The 25685-nt window shown below is 32.5% G+C and overlaps 1 protein-coding gene across 2 annotated transcripts in view; it reads left to right on the top strand.

Annotated features, from left to right (window-relative positions):
• ITP (ion transport peptide) overlaps positions 1-25685 on the top strand; it is an 86941-nt gene that overhangs the window by 32595 nt on the left and 28661 nt on the right. Inside the window, exon 1 of one of the 2 annotated variants that reach the window (XM_068764159.1) lies at positions 3098-3185. The exons of the other annotated variant lie outside the window; for it this stretch is intronic. The gene's annotated coding sequence lies outside the window, so the exon portion shown is untranslated. Of the gene's footprint in view, positions 1-3097; positions 3186-25685 lie in introns of those variants that run through there. 2 annotated transcript variants of the gene reach the window in all.

Here is a 25685-nt window from a genome sequence, read left to right as displayed (position 1 = left end):
TTTCTATCAAATTACATTCGTACTTTCCTTGAAAACAATCTATGCCATTATTTCCCAACATAAGGCCCACGCCCCACAGTGGAATTTGATTTTTAATAGAGTCAACTCTACCTGAGTTTAACTCTGTTGAATGAAAGATTTTGTGACGAATAAACGTAGAAAGAGTGTAAGATAATATGACGCATAAAAGAATAAATAAATGAACATATCTGAAAAAAAAATAACCTAAATTATCTGTAATTCCCCGCTTTTAAACATAGTTGGGGGAATGGCAGGTCTCCAAAAACAGGGGTCAAAAAAAACCCTTTTGGTTTAATATAAAAATATGTATGTTACTAAATGAGGTGTGTGATTAGGAGAATGGCAACAATTATTTTGTGAAACACTAATATTTACGATCTAGAATTGCATCATTTAATTCCCGCGTTGCATGCGTATTGTGAAATATTTAGTTTTAACAGTTGTTTAGTTCAAACATAGCTTTCTAAGAACACTTGTTTATTTATCAATGTATCCTCATTTTCATCTTGACACAACAGAGCTGCTCGCATCTCGTAACATCCAGTATCTACACAATCTCTCATAATCCTATTTATCTTCGTCGCAATCGATCGAGACTCCTTAAGATAAGTCACTTTGTATTATCATCTTGGTAAATGTAAATATTGTGTACTTGTTTGAATTGATTTTGAATTTCTATGATTAATTTTAATGCGTGTGTAAGTAGTAATTGAATTTAAGTAGCAATTATATCAATAGACGAACATAAGTAAACGACATAAGTTGAAATGTGTGGGCAGGCCGTTACGTGGTCACAGGTGGCTGGCGTCTTAAGATTCATCACTGGAGACGATGATCAGGCAAGTGTACAACAAGGTAGAGAGACGAAGTCGACATTACTTAGCTAGTTACTTAATACAATTAAGTCAAGTTACTGGCCGCTACTAAATGATCCTATCGCAAATGATGATGATGACGAAGCAATATTTTTCTTGATCGTTCCATTTTTAAATTTCAAATTGAATAGGTTAGTGATGTAAATGGCCGTCGATGGCACGTGTGACACTCTACTGACGAGTAATTCTTCGAGTTACATCGGTGACCTTGATTGTATATTTTATGTAATACATGCAATTGTGTCGTTACACGTATTCAAATGGTTCTAATTACTTCGTCACTATAAACATCACGAGTCTTGATTAATAATGTACGATTAATTCAATCCACTGGTACAACTGTCTTCCTTCTTACGAGGAAATATATCTCCGTGTCGATATACTGTTAGGCGCGCAACTACGTTCTCGCAGTTTCTTCATATATAGATTCAACAGCAAATTTACAATACCCGGCGATAAATATTGCACATCGACCGTTGGAAAGAGACAATCGGCTAATTTCGGCTTCGTAGAGCACTATCTCTGTCCCACACTACCTATGTGACGTTTTGTCAGTCGTATTTCGTGCGATAGAGATAACGCTCTACGAAGCCGAAATTAGCCGATTGTCTCTTTCCAAAGGTCGATGTGCAATATTTATCGCCGAGTACTGTAATTGATTTTTGTATATTTAAATCTTCAAAAACTTGGCTGAGACATGTAAACAAACCATTCTTATAGGTTAGCGAATTTATAGTGGTTTCATATATTTTAAGTATACATCCGTCTAGGTAGAGAGACAACCTTGTTGAGGTAGTCAGAGGACGCTAAGGAAAATATTTGATGGTGGCCTACACGGTAGAAAAGAAAGCTGTTAGTGTAATTTATAATTTTAGATACAGAGACTCAAAATTTATTGAAGCCAATACTATGACAGTACATGATTTATACATATATGATGATCTCCTCCATGTATATAAAGGCTATGTAATATGGTGTTTTAATAATGAGCTTTCTTTATATAAATGAAAAATTTATTGGATGGCGGCAATATCTTTTAACGCATCTATTGTGGACGAGGTACTATGACAATAAACCCTCTCAGCCTCTTTGTCGGTCGCGCTTTTTAGACATTTGTACTCGGTTACGATGTTGAACACTCTCTGGGTAAGAGAGACAAAACCAACGGTTAAAATAGTATATAAAAAAAACTTAATCATACATTTTGCATGCCTATATTATAGTTATTTAAAAATATTTAATTGCGGTTCGTGAAATATTTTAAAAGTTTGGAAAAAAAAATTAAAACTTTTCCCCGTGTAAAGCTTTTACGACTATTAAGAATAAACTCGTATACAGATTATATGTATTTAAAATATTCTTATTTCAAGAAAAAAATTGGTCCTATTGGAGAAGCCTATGTATTGCAGTGAACGTCTTATAACTGAAATCGTAATAATGATATAACGCGTAACTCTTAAAACTAATAATTATTTATAATACATATCGTATGTACGAAACTCATTAAAGTTAAGAAAACAAAAGAGGTATTTATAAAATATTACATTGGAATAGCAGAAAGATGTAGTAAAAAGGTCCATAAACCTATAACTTGAATATATTTAGGATTACATTACGGTAGTATAGATAAAATTAATTAAAGTTTATGCAAGATATTGTAAATTAAACATAAGAGTAGACGTAATTGAAGGCAGTATTAAATATGACAAATAAATGTAGAAGTAAGAAAGTGAAGGTACTGCCAGAAGATATTTACAAAGGTAAAACTAAGAAGGTAAATAAATTAAATCACACTAGTTCTCGATATCACTGGATATAGATTATAAAAAATACGAATCGTCATAATAGATGTCGTTTTATTTTTCTGAACGGATCATGGATGAATTGTAGTTGTTTTTATAGGAAAACTTTATGTGTTGTGCCAGTGACGAGTCATAAAATTTCCACCGTACGAGAGCAATTAAATAATGCATGAAACGTTGTCTACCGTCTGTCGCAACCTGCTGAGAGCAGGGGTCAAAAGCACAGCCTCGCTTTTGGTAGACAACAGGCGTGCGGTAAAAAAAATGGTAGGCTTCCTGCGCGTGTGACGTATGCGTGAGTCAAGCGGGCGCGTCGGTCGGCGTCCAATCGCCGCGTTTGCCGCGTTTGCCGCCCCATCATATATACTTGAACCCGCTACCGAACGTCTCAAAGTCTACCCGCGCGTCGTGCAGACCGCACGAACGTGTTGTGCTCGTGCTCCGTTCGCGAAAGTGTTCTGTGTGCCTCCCACTCCGCTCATAAGCTGTGAGTACAACTATTTTCACTCTACATTCGAACCGCGAAATCCGGCGGCCCTGCATCGGCGCGTGCGCCACACGCCGTCGCACTGTCTCCGTTGCAACATACATCTTCAAATTTAAAATATATTCATTCAATAAGACATTTACACGCAACTGAATCAATGTCAATTATTTTAACATTATAAGTAGTAAGCTACCGTTGGCTCGGAATACTATGCTTAGAACCGATCAGAGATTCAACTGTTGCTATTTTAAAATGAAATTTCTAATCAACTTATTACATAATATTAATTTCTAATTAACTTTACTTAATATTCGTTGTTGTAAACAGGCTTTTTTTCTTTAAATTTAACGGCGTTTACATGCATTTTGAAGTCGTTAATTATTTTAACATAAGTAATAAGCTATACGGGCTCGAAAAGCCGACTGAAAGCCAACAGTTGCACCTTTTTAAATAAAAAGTTATGATGTATACATTATTATATCAACAATGTAAATGAGTTAACAAACCAAGTTCCAAGGCTTTAATCGATTAAAAACTCTTGAATGTTATAATCTGATTTAATGAATAATATACTTTTAGTTTTGGATTTAAAACTAAGAAATGGAATGTCTAATATATTCTCTGAAACTATATATATGCACAAACTCAGAGCCTTAAGGGATTTGTCAACTCTTGAAGATAAAATTTAGGTGTTACATGTTTATTTTTATTTCATTTATTTATCATGTCTTTACTTCTATGTTCCATACCTTTCTAGGATCTCAACAACTTTCATAACTCCGAAGTACCAGTGATTACTCTTAAGCAGTTGAAAAATTAATTAAAATTAATTTACTAAAACTAATTAACAATTTCTTTTGACGATTCTTAATATTTCATTCTGAATTTTTTTATGACGTAACATATATACAAAGGCAAAAATATACAAAATAAAGTTTTTTTTTATTGCATAAGAAAACATGCTCAAATGCTTGTATCCATTACATTATCTGTTGTTAATATCTGACCACGATCTCTTTTATCTCTTTCGCGAAATGATCGCGTCGGATGGGATCTAGTTATCTATGAGACTGATACATCGGATTACATTTAAATTTGATAGATCTTCTATCTTAATCTCCTTTTTTATCTACCAACAGACGTCATTAATACTTGTGATATTTTTCTGCTCACATAATTTATATACGCTACTTTCTCATTATTATGTTTTATTCCATATATCATAAGGCTTTTATTCTACTACAATAAACACGATATTAGTTTGAAAAAGAGCTATTTCTTATATTTATGTTTGAAAACAATGAAACAAAATAAAATGACGACTATTTCTTCACAATAATTTGTTTGAAAATTTAATGTTATTTGTAAATATCTGAAACAAAAATATTTTTACACTCGTGGCTTAACTAAGTTTGTAAATCTTTCTATTTAGTTTCTATGTATATGCATTTACAATAGTTTTATACCATACACACAGTTTTAGTCCACTACAAGGCATAGGCTTCAACCAGAGATATCTATGGGTGATACACTATAATCACCATGTTTGGCAGATAGATATGCGATCACACTGTGTTATTAGGGTACGAAGAGGGCGCTGCTGTACATCTTCAGGAAACTTGTTTGTGATCAGACGAAATCCTATATAAAAATGCACAAAATGTGAATTATAAGAATGTATCACGGGAATCGAATACGCGATCGTAAGTCTTAGTCCTCTACCGCGGCGCTACCTATATCACCATGACTGTGTCAAAATGATAGTATTGTGAAAAAATAACTATAAAGAGATTACAAAATAAAGTGACTGACTTTGCCCCACTGCACTAACACTAGTTTGATTATAAATAAGATTGTGTCGCGGAAATCAAACCCGGGACATCTCCGCAAGTCTCAATGCTCTATCGCTGGGATACCAACGCTCTATGATGTCATTTGCAGTGTTGTAACTTTTAAAAATACATTCTTTGTTATTTTTTTTACTCTAACAATGGATTTCTGATTATTTATCTTGGATTCTATTGCAAAAGCCTCTACTCATAAAAAGATTTTTTAATTTTAAGATCTCTACCACTGGGATAACACCGCTCAACTTTTATAATAGAGTTATGTGTTTGTGTGGTTAGAACACTGTATGTATGCATAAATATAAGATAGCACATCTTTAATATGACGTATTCGCTACCGAATATTTCAATTCTAAGTAAATATATAATTTTTGTAGTCTCATCCTGATGTCAATAAGACATGTACTCTATTGTAAGTCAAATAAAGAGTTTGAATATGAATATGAACAAATTGGTTATTTATTTATAACAATTTGTTTTCACGCAACTAAAATAGATATTAAATACATAAATTACTTAGGAATTTTATATTAACTGAAAACTGTAAATAAATCTAAGTTGAACACACTTCGCTTTCACTTGTTTTATCCGAAGTTATCTCCGAAATTTTCCTAAAACTTACACGACAGTATGTTGTATGTATATGTAACATATGTTTACTTTTATCTGTGGTTGCATATCTCAATAATCCTACATAGCCTGGTCACTCGAGCGATGCGTGAAAACATTTCGATAAGGTGTACGGAATTTAGATCTTGACGTAATTTCACTTTTCCCTTGAAAATTTCTTGCGCTAAATCATGAATATATTTGTACACTGTACAATGAAAACATATGACCGTTTAACAGACAAGTGCAAGGTTTTCCATGCTTTTATAATATATCTCTTTAATCTCACTATTATAAACATTTATTTAAAATCATAAATTATATATTCAACATAGGACGAATTATGACTCTTATTGCCTTCTAGAAGACTCTATCACATTACTTACTTATATAATTATTACTAATCACTTAGACATGAGAAGAATAAGTTAAGGAAACTCTACAGAACTATATTTATTTAAAAGAATACTTTATTTCAAAGATGTGCTATCTTTTATGTAGTCATGTCCGCTGCAAGATATAACCTTCCGTGAAAGATATATATAGGGGGATATACTACAATCGTCATGCTTAGCAAGCTAGTTGGTTATAGCAATGTGGTATTATAGGCAAAGATGCTGCTGCCCATCCTTTGGAAATTTATTTCCAAACATCCTATATATATATGTACAAAGTGTGTATTAAATATGTTTGTATTCCAGAAATCGAATCTGTGACTTACTATCGCAAATCTCAGCCCTCTAACCTTGAGCTACCTATATCAAGATGATAGTATTGTGAAACAATAACTAACAAGTAAAAAGATTACAAAAGAAAGTTCTCTCAAGTCAAATATAAATAAGACCGTGTGAATTGAACCCGCGACCTACGTTCGCAAATCTCAGTACTCTACCACTGGGCTATCACTGCTCTATTAAGTCATTTGTAGAGTAGTAACTCGTGTTAAACAAATGTTCTTTGACAATTGTTTAGTCTTACAATAGATTTCTGATAATTATCTTAGGTTCTATTACGAAAGCCTTTGCCAATAAAAAGATTTTTTAATTTAATGTCGTCAAGTCTGTTTTAAATAGTAATGTTACACCTAGATTAATGTTAGTGCCAAAATATTCCCCTCATGAAACTTTAAAATAGATAATGAACTTATATAAAAGGCAACATTTCTCAGAGGCTTTAAATTAGAAGTAGGTAGGTAGGTTTTTTTATGTGTATTCCATGCACTTAAGTAAGCTAGTTATATATGAAAAGCAATTATTTACTTTGACTCACGAAACGCGCTCCATGTTGAAGGCGTGTGACAAAGTTGGATTGCTTTTTGCATTAGCGTTGACCGTCTGTTGAGAGATTGGTTTCTTCGTATTGTTGTCATTTTGTTACTACATGTTTATTAATTATAAAGTACAAATAGATTACGTTGTTATTTACTGTAATCGATTATTTAATGATAATTTATGAGTCATCACATGACATTATCATTTCAACAGTAAGTTGCTGAATATGAGCGTCCACAGAAAATTTCTTTAGGCCCAGTTGTAAGCAGCCTGCACACGTTTTAGGTGACCTTAACAAAGTCATCTGTCGTCTATTAGGGTGTTATTTCAACGCTGCGCTTGCCGGTCCGTGACCTCCATTTTAGAACCTTAAGGAAGTGGCAGCAGCCATCGAAGCCTGCCTATTACCACTCCAACTTACTAATCCATTAGACTATATCGATTACTTTCTTCACAGTCTGAAGTAAAGACAATGCATGTCGTTTACTTTCGCCTCTAGGCTCTGAAGGATCACAAAGAAGTAATATTAAAAATATTTAATATTAATGTCGTCACTACATAATTTTATGTACGTTTTCTATTAATTCATAATCAACTAAACTTTCACTATTTTTTTTATTTTTGAAATTTATCTTATAAAATATATATACATTCCTACACAATACAATTGATTAGATAATGTTAAATAAAAAAGATATTTGACTCGAACACATTACAATTGAATAGATAATATTAAATAAAAAAGATTTTTGACTTCTTTAATTATAATATTATTTTAAATCAAAACTTGCTAATACAATGAAACACCAAATACATTTAATAGAACTAACGTCATTCATATAAATATTTTCATATATACACTGCCACGATGTCGTGGGCCCAGTGCAAAAGACATCAACGCACTACTCTTACTGAAAGTCGTTGATGAGTTGGTCAAAATGATTCCTTAAAAGTAACGAATCCGTTAACCGTTATTGCGTATTTACATGTAATAATTATGTAATAAAATAAAATCCGTTCTTGTATCAATTAAAATAAATAAATAAATAATAATTATTACATAAATCCATTATCAATCGAATAAATTAGAATTTAATGTCGACTCTCCCACGACTCTACTAGTTCGGCCATTTTTTTATATTTTTATGAAGGATTATCACAACCGCTATAATTATTTCAACTATACTACTGTTGCATAGGCGAACAGATATTCAGTAAGATTGGTAGGAAGCGGAATTCATCTAGTATTTTTGATCTGTCCACTTTATGGATCTCTACTCTAGAACCTTTAGGCTACAACGGACATCAATTCTGCAGGCTAAGTAGGCAGGCCACACAGCTATTTCAACTTGCCAATCTGCTGATCGATTTCATTTATTTTCGTTTGTCTACGGAGGTTCTCATTCCTGACCCCAACAAATATGTCATTTATATTGACACTTTTTGTTAATACTGGTTTCCTCTGCTTTATTTGGGGCAGGGGCGTTACAATGGTCCGCTGCTCCACTTTTCTGTAGAACCTCAGAAATTTAGGATGACATTTGTCGTCGATGAGGGAGGCGACAGTTTCTTCCACTTTCTTGACCATCTCAAGCTCCAGTTCAAGGAAACCTTCAAACACAGCCGGCGATAAATTGCACAGCGGTCTGGTCCACTTCCGGGTAACAAATAGACAAGGAACTCTCCCTGAGCATAAACCTGTTAATTTAGGCTTTAGCTTATTTGAAAAAAAGGCTTTATCATTATTATAAGCTTCCATATATAATACGTTTAAATTGTTAACATAATTCGATTAATCTCGGGTTAATTACACGCAAATTTGAAAGTTTTCGCCTTGACATATAATTAAATAGGAAGTCAATTTACAATGATTTATGTCAACCGCTCACAGTTATATATTCAATTAATCAAAGATAATTACAAATGCGTTTAGAAATTGAGTTATAACGGTTCAGTAATAAATTCATTTACATCGGTAAGATTATACGAGAATCCATTTTTACTAAATAATCGAATTTCATTTCTCTAGTTGTACCTTGAAAATACTAAATTATACAAAAACAGATTAAAAGTGTTCTCTGAAAGAATAAAAAGAATTAAAAATAGATTTTACATTCACTTTTATTTATTTATCATCTTATTACCGATTTGATGTCGTTGCGTATTCTATTTCATTATCTCGAGGCCTACGTATTACAGTGATGAGAAAGAATATATTTTTAAATTCAAATGAAATATATGATCACGAGCAATCTCCGTCGTTAATTGAGATACTATATTAATATACAAGTATTAGTCATAATTTTTTTATTTAATAATACTAATTACCAGAAAGTTAGGGGAAATATAAAGCTAAGGTTACACAGAGTGCACAGTGATATATTAACACAGAGGCATTGGTCGTTTTGAATTCAATTCATTGAATTTTAATTAATGAGTCGGTGGCACATAATTTAGATAGAATTCGTCCGAACACCTGTTGGAAACCCGACACCCCTTCTCTTAATCGCCTCATAAACAACTTTAAATTGTCCCTCTCAAATGTCAATTTACTTACGTCTAACTTGCCTCTACGTATCGCACAGACTATTATAAATATTTATTATCATTCGATACTGGTTTCGAAATTATTTTATATTTAATTGATTTTCGCTTTCTTTTTTTTTAACAAAAAAATTTATATTATAATAATTTATTATTAATTATGATGTGTCATTAATGGTGTCAACGACCTTTGTCTCATCGGCGTAAATTATCAAGGAATCTTGGTTTCCTTCTCTACTTCCTATCCTAGCACTAACGCTATTCGAAGTGATAGTACTTATCCAGGGCTTTTGCGCTAAGTAACTCGATGAAGCATTCGACTAAGCTATCCATAATTTATCTATTTACATTAAAGTATTATGTCTATGGCATTCTTAACTTAGAGCTACGTGGATTTCAAATGCATCTTGTGATCAATATCACAAAGAGAGCTCAGCTGCCTTCCAATTCAGTTATGAAAATACTATGTAGCGGCCTGAGCCGAGACGACCAAAACTGCCCAAGAGCCTTGAGTACCTAAAACGAAGTCTAGATTTAGTTCTTAGTACCGTCTTAAGCCCCAGGGATTTGTAAATACTAATAAGGCAAAAATGAATCTCTGTCAAAAAATCATGTATACATACAATTCGATATTCATAATATATGTTATCGATTGTGGACAAGCTTCCGTTTAAATATTTAAAAAAACAACATATTATATTAATATAACTAACTCTAGCATCTTGACTTAAATAAATAAATAGCGCGTCTAAAAAGGTACAATGTATATTAGTTACGTAACAAAATATAACAAAGTCAACGTAGTGTGTTTATTTATATTAATATCCTCTTGGGATTAAAAGGTGGACTGAAGGCATAGTTGAGGTTGACGAAAGTCATAGGATGCAGGTTACACATAATCGGTCATCGTGGCGATTTGTGGAGGCCTATACCTTTCAGTGGGCTTCTGTCGGCTGAAAAAAAGAATTCTAGAAGAGTCTTATATGATAGAAACTAGTCATATTAACTTCCGCTACATTAGTATTATTTTAAATACTCCTTGCCATTTGTGGTGCAGAGACGTTTCAAATCGGGTAAATTTTCATTTTATTCTTTTATTTCACTTTCACCTTTCTTCACAATATCTTTCTTTAATCACTTTCAAATCGTCTTTCCTGCATCAGCTTTCTTCTCTCATTTTCGTTCCTTGACCACAGTTTGGTATGTTAACACAGTTTTGACTAAAATTTTCGGTTTTGTTATCTTTCGTTATTTACAAAATTTACTAAACCTATATCGACTTTATTTATGACTACCTTGGAATATTGCTTGACTCTTTGACTTATTTTTGGGTCATTTTCTTTTCCTTACGCTTTACAGTCCGTGGTCAAACGGAACATTACTGACCCTGCTGCCATCCGTTAATCAATAGCAATTCTCTTTCCTCATATAAAGTATGTGATGTATCTAAATCTAAAATAAGATATTATCTATACATCATATTGTCACTGTGATTCATCTGTCTAAACGTTTTTAGGTGCGATTTACAGCGCACTCAAAAACGCATCCGGCTCTCCCTGTTTTTCAAATACAGTCACGCAAAACGTAAACATGTGACGGTGTACAGTAGCAACTCGTGTCGCCGTGTGTACAAGCCCGTCATGAGGCATTTGTAAACTAACGCTTATACGATATGATTACGCGGAAGCGACCGCTGTCACTAGACAATCAAAGGGATCGCTTAGCGATAAGCGGAGCGGAAATCCACATTAGCGTTGTTCATTCGTCACATAAAAAATATTTCATATTTTTCCTTCGTTGGCAGCGTTTTAATTTGGCTGCTAATTTACTAAGTGTTTCGGAATGTTCATTTCGTTTTAAATTCTTTATAGATGTTGTATATTCCGGCAATCGAATATACGTGGTTAATTTTGATATATTAAAAAGTTTATTTTTACTGCTAGATTTTTTTTAATATTAAAAAAAAATTGTCGCTATATTCACATCACTAGAGCCTTATTCCGTCAATGTTGACATATGACCTACCCAACTTCGACTTAGCACACGAGTACAGTACACGCAACTTGACACCATTGATTACCTTCTTCATTGATCTCGGAGATGTGCGTGAGATGTTATAGAAATCTGATATCGAGGTACACCGAACTTTTACCGTGAAGAAATTTGATACTACCCTCAAAAATTCAAAGCGCACTAAACGCAATAGAATTTAGTATAAACGATACGTAAACATTTCGAATTTTTTAGATAAAAAATGAGTCGTACCATTTAACGTTATCTTAATTGCTTAAGTGATTTCTAAGTTATTTTCATTCATACAGATTGGGAGACGGTATGTCTGTTGTTCTTGCGTTAGCTTCTTTATCTCGTCGCTTTCAAGTTGTCTTATATGTGCCATAATGAATAAAAATATTTAAATTTTTTATATTATATATTATATTTGCATCACATGAACATTGCCCTAAAATGCAGAAACACTATTGGCAGTTTTTTCGCAATCCGCAATTTCATACAGACAACTTTTGATTTGATTTAAAAAAGATATGTTTTAGTTGGATATATACAATTCATTTGTATTATATTTAATCGACATTAAATATATATAATGTAGTAATAATATGCATATGCTAAATCTATATATGAATAATTAAGAAGTGTTAGGCACCTTGGCCATAGCGACATTTAGTAGCCATGCTGTCGCGCGTTACTTTCTTACTCCGTTTACTGAATAACATTAAACGTAACTGAATCGTGGGCGTGGGCATTCAGCTGTGGACGCGGGGCCTTAATTAACTTTATAATGGCTGATCTAATTTTTATGATTTTTTTTTGTTTTGCCTTCATCTAGAATATTGCAGTATATTTTAAAATATGACATTAATGTATTAAAAAATTAACCTAAAAACATAATTTATCTTAAGTCTAGCAGTCGAAAAAATTTAAAAGCTCGAAATCTGTTCATTTATTGGCTGTTAAACAAAATGTTCGCGTGTTTATCACGAGACAAAAGGAAATTTTAATTCCATGACATAGACAAACAGTGCAGTATAAGTGATTTGGTTCTTCTAATGTAACAGGTAACTTATTCCACATACGACCAGCACAGTGTACTGGTAATTTGGTTATACAGTTATTTTGTTTATTCTTTTTGCGTTTTATAAAAGAATATTCAATAAATCAAGACAATTTACGCAGTCTCTTTCGAGCTAACGTCGATACGAAGCGATGTGTATAAAATAAAATTATTTTTTTTAACCATCCATCTTTAATTTCTGAGTAACATGAAATTTATGATTTTGATCGTCGATTCGCTCTGTACGTACGGCGACGCGCGCATGCCTCTAAAACGTTAGCAACGCAACACGAGGTTAGTTGAACACGATTGGCGGGGTGTACGTTGACCTCGGCGGTTATTCGTTATTCAGTTTTCGAGGAACACCGTAAGTAAAATATATTAAGACCTCTCGCGTGTGATTCACCCGATAAGACGGCAACACTCGAATAAATCATCCAGCACGCCGTCGCTTCGAGTGGACGCGGAACGATATATCATAAATACATCACCCGCCAGCAAACTCGATTGCACCGAAACATTAATAATCTCTAACTAATAGACATTACAAATAAAATCTAGAAGCGCAATTGAACAGCATTTGAGATAAAAATAATAATAAATGCAAACCAATAAAACGATTTCGCATTAATTACTTTGGCAAGCCACGAGGATCGATTAAATATTGCATTTACTTATCTATTCAAATTTGAAATCGCTTATTGAAGTCTAGATGAATCTAACACTTCGAATAATATACGCACATGAGAACTGGATAAAGAAATAGGGACACTATATTTTTTTTAAATCACTAACCCTTAGTGAACATCGTTTTTTGATACTTTTACATCTAACAATAAGATGTTTCTAAACATTATCTGGGATCGTATTATAAAAGCATATATATGGCCCATAAATAGTCTTAGATAGACAAAATTTGTTATTGCTTCTTGTATATTAATTATATAAATCACACTTTTTTTTGCATATCCTTTACATTTTGTAGACGTAACAAAAAGTCGAAATATTTATTATCGGAATATAGTTTCGCTTTTTAAAAATTATATAAAATACAGTGTTCATATTAAAGTGTTTCACCTTGTGGCGAACGCAATAGTTTGCCGAGCGCGGGGTTAGTATCCTTTTGGGAGTCTGCCAACTCCGTAGTATACGTGGATCTTTGCATGTAACTCGCGTAACCTCTGTACGCCAGGAAATTAAATACAAACGCCATTGGAGTCCAGCACTGGACGTGTGTGGCTAGCGTCGGTGTGTGCCAAGCTTTATTAACATGTTCCCCACCGGTTCGTGCCAAATGAATGGCCCCACCGTCAGTCTTATCGGCTGCCATCGCACGCGATTACTTTTTTCACGATGAAAAAGTTAATGTAAACTCGTGTCACGAAATTTTAAATTTTTCTTTGAAAACCTTTAACTTACTTTTATTTAAAGAGACATTTACACGCAGTTTTGAATCGTCAATTATTTTAACATTATAAATAATAAGCTACCGCCGGTTCGGAGCGCTGATCTGCTGAGAAAAGTCAGCCATAAACTGAACAGTTGCTCTTTTTACGTAAAATTTTAAGTTTTCATGTATACGTTAAGATACCTTCAATTTTTATTTAAAACAAAGAAATGAAGGTCTAAGATATCTTGTGGAACTAAATTATATCTATTTTATAGATTTTTTAGGAAAAAATTTAGGCGTTACACTTTTATTTTTATTTCTTCTATCAATCACAATTTATATAACTATTTAAATTTAGACATATAGATAAAATATAATTATATATATATATAAGAAAATTTGGCAAAACAATTTTCTTATGAGATGAGGTATTTGATTACACAATCTGAATACATTAAAACTAAATGTCATAATGACAACTCGTTTTTTAGCAACCTAAAATAGCTAAAGATTATTCTAAACAGTTAATACAATTATAGTTCTGCTAATGGCAATAATTTCATTTGAATATATTTTATTTTTCTAATTTTAACTGTAAGTAAAACTTTACGTCTTATATTTTTCTTTTTGGTACATTTGTATAAAATATATAAGACAAATAAGAGACATTTTTAATTATTAAAGCTTACGTTAACAGTTGATATATTATAATTTTATGCGCTATTTATAGCATGTTATAAAGCTAAAATTATTGCGAAACTATTAGCGTGATATTGGTGCTTTCATCCAGTTGTCCACTTTTATTTATTGACCAATTTCCTGTCCGATGTTGAGTTAGTGTTACGGTTTCTATTTCTGTGACGGATTGCGATTAAACTTGGCTAATGGTGGGAGTCAATTGCTTTGCAACGCTTCCCTTTAAAACGTTACCTTAGTTTTGTACGTGGAATTTAATTTATTCTGTTATAGCATATAGCATATAGCATTCAGCATATAGCATATGTATGGTTTATTTATGTGTCTAGGATACACTTGTGTAGGTCTGAAGTGAGAATTGTCGTCAACAATAACGGTATTTAATGTTTTCACAACTTTAGGTTAGCCTAATAGAGAATTATTGACAATTTTTCTTGTGATTTGTAACTCTATAGCTTGCGTATCTTTACCGTCTGCTAGTGCCATCTACTTGGTCGACTAGAGACAAAACTAAGGTCATCAGAAATAGTTCGATACAGGCAGCGTAATCTTTAAACATCCAAGCAACAGCTTTCTTACGGAGCATAGATAAATAAACTAAATATCTAATTATAATTATAATAAATAGAAATCTAAAATTTTAGTACATTAACGAAAGATAAGAAAACTTTGACAATAAATACGGTTGACATAATGCATCGGTAAACACTGTTTGCACATACGTTCCCATGGATATAGCGTCTCTAGATGCGGTGGTCCGACACGCAGTCCGAGACACGGCGGCGTCGTGGCCTCAAAGTGAACCGACCACCTTACCTATGCCGCAGACCGGTCCCGGCTCTGCGCTATTAAAATCAACACATGCTATATAACAAATAGCATGCGCAACATAGCTTCTATAAACTATATAACACATAGCAAAAGCTATAAGCCCAAAGAAAAGTACAATACAATATACCTGCAGACAAAATATGGACAGAGATAGCAAAAGACATACATAATAGCTTAATATAAATGGGTGCAATATAACAAATAGATAAGCTATATAGCTTTACAAATACATTCAACCTATTTATGTTGCTAATAGCAAACTCTGTATAATTATACAAAGAAGTACTATATAGAAATATGAAAAAGCTATACTTTTGGAAAGATCTTAATTGTTAATAGCAAATAGCAAAACGCTATGTTGCTATATAGCAAATTGCAAAAGCTATATATATTTGTCCAAGAACCGACTTTGTATATAGCAACTAGCATAACCTCAAAAGTTCGATTTAGATAAAAGTACTATATATAAAAAATAATAATCAAATATTCTTATTATGTAAAGAAAATAGCCAAAAAAATAGCCTAAAAATGCTATATAGCTTCTATACACGTGTTTTAAAGAAGTAGCTATATATATCCGACAATTTCAGAAAGATGTCAACAATTTGTCACGGCATTACAATTAACACCTATTACTTCATAATTACTTTTATGACGTCATACTAAAAGTGATGTTATTTGATCATCGTCAGAGCCTCCAACGTAATAAGATTATGTAATCTCGTATCATGAATATGAGATGTTTCGTTTATCCCTGCAATTATTAAATTTAACCACATAATTTTGAACCAAAACAATTTTAGAAAATACACTAAAGTTAAAATGTTTTAAATCTATTTGACGGAAAATAACTTGAGTTGTTCCGACATCAGATGTGTGCATAAAGATCGAATAAGTTAAATTTGTTATTTGATATTACAATAAATAATTAAAATATGAGTATAAATTATAATTTATTTTTGATAAAAAGCGGTAAAACGTGCTTTGTAAATGATACACAGGGCCTGTTACGATTAAGTGGTTTTCACGATTTCTTAATACGCAATAGTTCGTATTTAAAGAGCATTCATGTTGACGCCATCTTGAAACATGTTTGTCATTTATTCATTCATATTCGGTGTTGTTTCTGCTTAAAGTTTTTACAGACTATAAATTTAAATTGTTAATTCTTTTTGTTTTTTTTTTTTTACGACACCCTTTTTTAAGGGTTGCACGTTAGACGAGCAATTCTTCGAGCTATGACGGTGATATTCGTTCTTATACATAGTACGGAACAATTTGAAGGCTTCCTTATTTCCTGAGAAATATAACCTGGGTTTCTTAGTGGCCAGTCTGCGTGCTTGATCTTCGATCACATCGTCGCTTTCCAACAAGGCGAGTTGGTTGTCAAAGACGGACTAAGAGAAAAAAAAATCTCATTTGTGATCAATAAAGCGTACGTGTATATCTATGAATTTTTCGAAATATGTTAAAAAGGACGCGCTGTGTCTGTCCGTGTCCTCGTCGCGGGAGGAAGTCGCGGAGACATCGGGTTTAATAATACACCGGAACGTTTGCCAAGACTCGTACGAGGCGCCCAACTACCGCTGCCCAAACGCTAATATTTATATTCCTAATCGTTCAATTATTGGGCCGTTGACCCCGACTGTCCTAAGATAACTTTTGCAATCAATTATATAAACCCGAGTCGACTTTTATTTCATCTAATGACATTGAAACATCAGTTTTTTTTTTTATAAAATAATTAATCAAATCTTGATGATTTCTATAAATAGGCTTTTCACTTTTTAAAATTCAAAACCTTGATATATAACGTATATTTAAATGTCAAGTTTGAGAGGTTAATTACATTGAGATGAACCCGTCAGAAGAAAGAGACAAAAAACTCTATAGTTACTATTTTAACGACGATTTTACACATTATTATTATTATAAATCATCTACTTATTATGTGAATCAACATAATAGTTGCAGGCACTTTTAACTCTCAAAATTATGCATTATTAATCAAGGTTAGCTTTTAATTTTTGCCGATAAATATTAAATTAATTCAAAAATTTTATTACATAGGCGTATACCTTGTCCTAAATAAAACTTTATATATGACATAGGAAATCCATGGCTGAACGATACACCTTATGGATTTCCAGTCTGCATACAACATCTTACAACGACTGTAACGATCTCTTTTTTATTTATTTATATCTAAAAAATAATTGTATATGAAATTTAGTTTCAATGCTAGTAAATTTAAAAACCACAGATAAGAAACATTAACATGCATTTTTGCGCTATAACAGCTAAATTAAAGCTATTTTTCGTAACAGTTTTGAAAAATCTAGTTAAGAATATAAGTTATAAACAATATCCAGTTATTAGCAAATCGCAGTGAAAGGCAGCTGTATCTCTTAATTAAATTTTATTGCGCCGATTTGCTCAAGTAGAATTATTTTATTATGGCGCCATCGTTCCACTTGGCATTTTGAAAGCTGCTAAGACGCGAATCATAAATTCACAAATCATTGCCTACATCTAGTAAAAATTACCATTCGGATGAATAAAAGTCAAAAAAATATAATTTAAAATCAATCCAAAAATTAATTATCTTATATTTGACAGAAGATCATATTTTTTTATATCCGGACAGATAACAATAATTTCGCGTTTAATTATAACGATCCAAAATTTTTTTTGTATATCGCTGTTGCTGTATTAATATCACAATTTTGACTGTTATAACTAGTTTGTTTTATTTTTAAAAATTACTTTGAGAGTTATACATTAAATTGTGTGTAATTTCAATGTGTCTAAATTATCATGTAAGCAGTTTAAGAAATTAATATTACAAAAACATTCCAAAAAATCCATTTACAGTGTGAAGCATTTTTTATAATTACAAAGTTTAGGAATGAATCGATATATTACTTTATTAAAGATATCATAAAAGTTATCACAAGAAAACTTCTTGAGTTTAATTCAATCTGATTTAAGGTTATGTCACATTGAGTTCTTTTGTATTGTATTGTATTGTTTCTAAAGATGTTAATGCTGTTAGCCCTAAGGCTTTTACAGCTTCGTCGTTACTGAGTTCATGGAATGGAAGGGTGAACCGTGAACTAGATTAGGGTTCTTTTGTGGTCATTTTAAATGATAATATTAATGAATTAATATTTGATGCTACTTGACAATTATGTTTTAATATAAAGCTAAACTTTTTGCAAGCAGATATTTGTTTGACAACAACGATATGTTTCATTCAATGTTTCCCACCATAAACGCAAAACGTGGTCGCGTCCACAGGCGTCTCTGTCGGCGATTTGCAATAAATATACATTGTCTCGTCGCTCACACAGCAGGGCGTCAGTTTGTCTGCACGAAGACGCCATACTGTTGCCACACACGCGCGCTCTTGTTAGACTCTAGGCGGTAGACATATTAACATGATTTTGTAAATTGAACTCTAAAATATTTATCATTATTGCCTATAATTCTACATCAACATCATCGTCATTATTATTTATGCCGCTATATGTCGATATATCTTTACGAATATCTAGAGTAATATGTCGGATTAAAAATTTAAAACGTCACTTTTTGCCGCCAAAAATCTATACGTTATTTTTTTTAATTCGTGACATTACAAAGGTAGAATATATTTTAAAATAATCAAATTAATATTTAGAAGTTATTTAAAGATTAAATTTTTAAATAGTTTCAAAGGTTTATTTTTAAATAATCAGTTAAAAAGGAACTAAATATAAACGAGGCCTAATAGTTGCAACAGCGCGCGTTGCCAAGAAGTCTGCCACACTGCACTCACACAACGATACACATGAAACTCGATAAGTACACACACGCACGATGGAAATCAGCCACGGACGACGCAACATACGTATCGAGCCACCGCGACTCATTCCAACATTATAATTTATTTAAACTGGATTCGTTTTGTTATCATTAATATATTATACTTTCTTTGGGAACGGGCAGCGGTTTCTATTTCGTATCCTAACCACGATCAACATTCCCGACGGTAAGTCCGTTGCCTGCCAACAACGTATTTACTTCATTCTGTTACAATCAAATACAAATGTTTATAGTTGACTATATTGGCGCTTATACGTCTATGCATTTGACTACGAATCTTTTTTTATATTCAAAAACATACGTAGTTTTTTAATATTAAATATTGATTTAAATCAATCGTAAAATGTAAATTGAAACATGTTTCCAGATACATAAGATTAATATGTACGTAAGATTTATATGTATATTTTCCTCAGTTATGACTAGTTTATTAACTATAAATGAGTGAATTATTCATATATTTTATTTTTGATGATTTAATTTTGTTTCATTAAATAATTCTTGTTATAATAACGCTGCACGATATTTATAAATCGGAGAAGGAATATAGTTAAATTTCAATACTACGATATGTTTACATTTTTTGGCTACAAAATCTTCCTTGATACTAGTAAAATCTTTACACAATTTATACTTAGTGTTTCTATAAGTATTGTTACAAAGCAAAATATTTTTATGGTACATAACATTTATTACAATGTGTTAGTTTAATACATTAATATAAAACCATTAAAAATATATAAAGCTTATTCGAATTGGTTTCCATTGGCTGCAATACAGTCCTTTAAACGCAGAGGCCAGTTATCAATAGCAAGACGCACTCTTTCTATGGGAAAATTCTTTGTTGCCAATCATATGGATTGTTTTAGGGACTCCAAATTATCATGGCGTTTAGAACAAGCCTTACTCTCTAAAACTGACTATAAATCATAATCAAGTATATTAAGATCAGGACTAGATGACGGCCAGTCAGCTTGTGATGTCCAGAACGTTCGTTTCTAACCAAGATTGGATGGATTGAGATTTATGACCCAAAGGCAAGTCTTCACCACTATTCTTGGTTACTGAACATGGTGTTGTTAAAGGACTTGACTATCTTGTCAAGAATGACATCTTGGTACACTTGTGGCGATGTTTTGATAGCTTTTTTAGTAAATTATGGCTCAGTCACTCCTCCATGGCTTACACGCTACCAAACCATCAATGAAGATGGATAATGCCCACGTGGTACTCACTTGACTAACTGGAATGTTTCTTTAAAGCTTTCAGCATAATCACGACTATCTGTTAGCAAATTTTTCTTTTTTTTTTTTCTTCGATCTCCCTTTGCAGACTGTTTGAATAGTTGTTTTGATTTTAACACGCAATTCTTTTAAAAATGACCAGTGTATCTCTTATAAGCTGCAAGTTCTAAGTCTTTTAAAATACACGATTTGGGTCTATATGCTATCTTCATCTCCCGAGATAATACTTTCGCTTTCGTAGAGGTTTTCTTCGAATTATTTCCATTATTGCTTTGATTGCCTTTTTCGTACCAACATAACGTGGACAACCGGATCTTTTTGTTACGATTACCTATCACTAGCCAAATACACAAACATTTGACTAATACCAAATGTATCGAAGGTTTTAAAATTGTATTTGGTACCATACCTACTTTATATAATGTGATCGCAGCGATTCGGTTACCTATATAACCCCATTCTATTTAAATATCACTAAATACTTAAATATAAAAATGACAGATTCTAAATGCAAAAGTATTTTTTGTTTATTTTATAACAGTATTTGTGGCTAGACTAAGTATACAGAAGTCAGCAATCCCATTCATCATTTGTTACAACGCTTTTATTTTTAAATAAATTGTGCCAGTAATATGTGAGTATATAATTTGATCTTAAAGTTTCATTTAAAATAATCTATGTATACATGAATAAAGTTAGTCCACTAGCCACGAAATAACTGGTGAACAACTTTATAGTTTTTTTATGTAATTTTATTAGAAAGAGTTTATGGAATAAACATTAATGGCACAGAATAGGCAATAGGCACAGATAAGATATATACTGACTATTGAAACTTTTGACAGTTCATTAGAAGCTTTGCGTTTTTGACAGTTCGCTATGAACTTCGCGCGTCAACTGTCATAATGCGCTACAAAAATATGTTAATCTCTAAATGCTACATAGGTTAATATTTATCGATCACAATATTAATTAATTTATTTTACATTTATCACTAAATAAAGTTACCGTTTTGAAATATGCAACATTAATTTATATTTTCAATTTGAATGTAACTGATCAATAATTTCTGGCGAAACATCTAGTTGTAAATTAGAAAAAACATTTTTAGCAAACATATCGTACTACTCATTGATACTTTTGGTTAAGGGATATCCCTTTACGCGTTGTGGTTTTGATTTATCAAATTCTATTTCTGTGTGTATTGTTCATTTAATTTTAAAGTTTCCTTTAGTTTGTAATTTCTATAACATTGTTTGTTGGCATTTATATATAATTTTAAACACTAGATTGGACAATGTCTTTGTCTGCGTATATATTTAAATTTTTATAAGGTAAACATGCAAAAATATACATATAAAAATGGTATGCAGTGTAGTGTGCATGTATTTAGGTCAGATTGCTGTCGGTGTGATATTGAATGTAGGCATCTCATGTTCCTAACGATGTGGAGTCCGAAGGGCGTACATTCATACCATCTGACATAGATTAATCGTTAATACTAGGGTTGCCAGACGTCTAGATTTTTCAGTGTTGACAAACTTGTATTTAGTTCGCACCTAACCTGGTATACCGGGTTACACGTAACGACTGTAGTTTTTATATCATTAAACTATTTACTATCAATTAAAATATTGCTCAATGAATTTATTTTTTCTGCCGATAAACACCCACTGCAAGGTATGGGCCTCCCTCAAAGATGTCTACCATATTTAATGGAATCAGGCGTTACCTCGCGGAAGTCCATCCTAAGTAAGAAAAGGGCCAATATTTAGCCACTTCCGCACATGCAGTGGTAGTCGTGCAATAAAGTGCACCGCTTGCCAGCCCGCTGATAAATGCGTATGCGGCAAACAATGCGAATCACACAACCGCCACCGCCAAATACTCAACACGTGTTTCACCCCTCCACGGGGCATCATCAGGAGTTATGTTACACCGATTAGTGCCAAACACAGAGTGAGCTCAGTCCATCGCCGCTTGTTATATAAAAGGTGGCGTGCGGAAATGGTTAAATATCGATCTCTACCATGACTGGTCGTGCGCTGCACGCGTTCAGCAACTTCCCGCGACCTGAAGTATGTAGTGAGTTTCACAAGTGGGTATCCAGCTTACGTCTGCCGACTCGGAGTCGCCTCTCAAGAGCGTTTCGTCATAAACAGGTGTCTCCGATATCTTTATAGAGGAAAACTGATTTTAAAACTACGTGAGAGGAATAATAAACTAACTTTCTTTTATTATAATTAAATCATGTGTCACCCATATTTAAGTAGTTTCACATCCAACAGTAAGATCTCCTAAAACATTATTTGCTGTTGTTCGGTCCATTAATTCTGTTAGCTGAACAAACATGGCCGCCCTCGCCGCAGCTGAAATCAATTCAAAGTTCGTTTGCATCGTGTAAATTGCTGTTCGTCCTAGATTTCGCTTGAGAATCGATTAATTATCGATTTAAGCGTGACATTGCATCGTAATTTACATCCGATTCTAATAATCGATGTAAATAAATAACTTGCTTCTCTGTGAAAGTAAATAATTTCTTCTAAGTCATTTCCTCATGACTGAGGGTCGTGGCCAATCATGTCAGTTACCAATACCAGTTTTCTCCAGGCCTTTACTAAACTTTTATTGAGTTGTGCACGGTGCCGTTGCACGCTTTTGTTATAGCAACCTAGAGTTCTTGAAGCTCCTCAGTGCAATGAGTCGAACTACTTGACGATTCTACGCAAGCAAACTATGGATAGTCGGATTCTTATTCTAAGCTCTTTGAGGATAGATGAAATAGCGCAGCGCGCTGTCCTCGGGATTCTAAACATTCGGCGCCAATGCCAATTCTTTTAATTATTATATAGATGACATATTTAATACTTTCTGTTAAATATATTAATATTTAAGTGTATTTTAAAATAAACAAAATCAATTTTACATATGTAAGCTCTCTCTCTATATTCATCAAACTTGCCTCTCCTCCGGCGTATAAATCGCAATAAGATACGCAATTCTAAAAATAAACTTCCTTTAACTGGTTTTATCTTATTATTTTATAATTTTAAATTATAGCATTATCACATTATCATTTATCACATATAGGCACAGGTAAATAAAAAAATAAATATTAATTTTGGCGCCATTTTTTTTTACGCGCCGAAACATACACAGGGTTTTTCCAAATTACTTTTAAATGCTACTCCTTTTATGCGTCACATCACAACATGTTTTTATGATAATTTCAAATCAAAAATTGCTTACTAAATTTAATTGTGTATGTTTGAATAAATTACTTCCATTCATAACAAGACAAGAACATCCGAAATTTGTATAAATCGCGTTTTATTAAGAATAGATTAAAATTTCCACAGATTACATATTTATAGCTATATAGCGGCGTGTACGTTACATCGCGGTATCAATTTATAACCGCAGCCATCACCTTCCTACTTGTATAGTCAGCGTTCAAAGTCACAATAACATTTAGTTAACATTCACGACATTTTCTTGGACATACAGAACATACTAATAAATGTTTTAAAAATAATACATCCACTTTGTTACACGCGAACAATAATTCATAGCTTATATGCTATTTCACAAGTAGCATATAACGTTTTTTCGTTAGTTATCTGCTAAAACTCTTTAATAGCGCTAAAATATTGAAAACCAAATATTTTACCTGTTATATTTTTGCATTGCTAAATAATAGGTACTAAAATTATACAGGCAGATAAGTTATAAATGACGAATGTATAGTTATTTTTTATCGATTAACTTATTGTATATCGACCAATCAATGAATTTTGAAATAATTAATAACGCAATTACAATATAGTAAAAAAAAGCGATTTCAAAAATTGGATTTCTGCAAATTAAAATTTATTATTGTTTGCTATTTTGACCTGCTATAAGTTAGGTGCTATCGCTGTTCCAATAAAAAAAATGTTACATATGTTATAAGGACTATTATACAGGTTGATTGGAAATAGATGTGAAAGCTTTAAATATTTTTTCTAACAAATAAGCTTTACATTCACTCCTTTAAAGCCTATACCTATTACCAATCACCTTGTATTTAGGCCATTTCCAATCGGTCCTATTGGAAATCTATAGGTGGGGAACCTATGTCCAACAGTGGACTTCCTGTGGCTGAGTTAATGATGATGTTTTGTAGATTACAGATTAAACAGATTTAAAATTTATCGTAAAGTATATCTTTTATCATTAACCCTTTTCTTGATAATGTATCTGTAGAGATACATCAGAATTAAAAAAAAAATAGTGGCATCAATTTTCAAAGTAATCATTTGTATGTGAATGTTTAGGTAATTTCTTAATTTTCGAACGCTTGTTCAGTTTTTTCTGTTGGCATCCTTGGGTCTTAAAAGTCAAGTGGTATGAATATTAATGTAATACATATTAAAAAAAAATCTGCCAAGTCAAGGGTTAATCACGCTATATGAAAGCATTAATTGCTAATAGTGATTAAAATATTTTTAATAATAAGCTTGTTAATTTATCTGCTAACTATACCGTTGTGTCTGCGGTCGGTGTAACGCGCAACCTCGTCTCTGACCGGCGTCGAACCCGCGACTTCGAGGGCCAGAGAGCCGCCTCTAAATTTACACCGTGTCCAACATCGTGGGTGGTCTTGTTTCCCGTTTACGATTGTTTTACTAAGTTCGTTATTCAAATTTATTACCGTTCAGAAATGTTTATTTACTATTTTTTTTAAAAGCACTCTAGAAGTTGATAAACAATTAGGTGATATATGAATTAATTATTATGATAGACACGATTAATTAATGTGTGTATCCTTTGTCCCTAATAAGAATAAAAAACTTGGAAATTAATTATTCTACTACCGTATTAAGGATGTAAAGGTGATCAAAAAACCGTCAGGTTTTGTTGTGAGCTCGTCACAAATGAGGGTGCGTGTAAAACTCTTTTAGTTTCAAGTCGAAAGGTGCTAATATTAGGAAGTTCAATTTGATTCTAGATTCTATCGAATTGGTCTCTTCTGGCATTCTCCCCCGACTTCTTTTCTGCATCAAATATGTCGATACAAGACGACTTAGTGCCAAAGAGAGACATGACATTTTGCACATTCTATGAAAGAATATAGACTTGTGTTAAC

The sequence above is a fragment of the Battus philenor genome, unplaced genomic scaffold (assembly GCF_028537555.1).
Source record: "Battus philenor isolate CCGP_79_NKW_IND1 unplaced genomic scaffold, ilBatPhil1.0.hap1 SCAF_19, whole genome shotgun sequence".
NCBI classification, from domain to species: domain Eukaryota; kingdom Metazoa; phylum Arthropoda; class Insecta; order Lepidoptera; family Papilionidae; genus Battus; species Battus philenor.
This window is presented reverse-complemented; position numbering and strand designations above follow the sequence as displayed.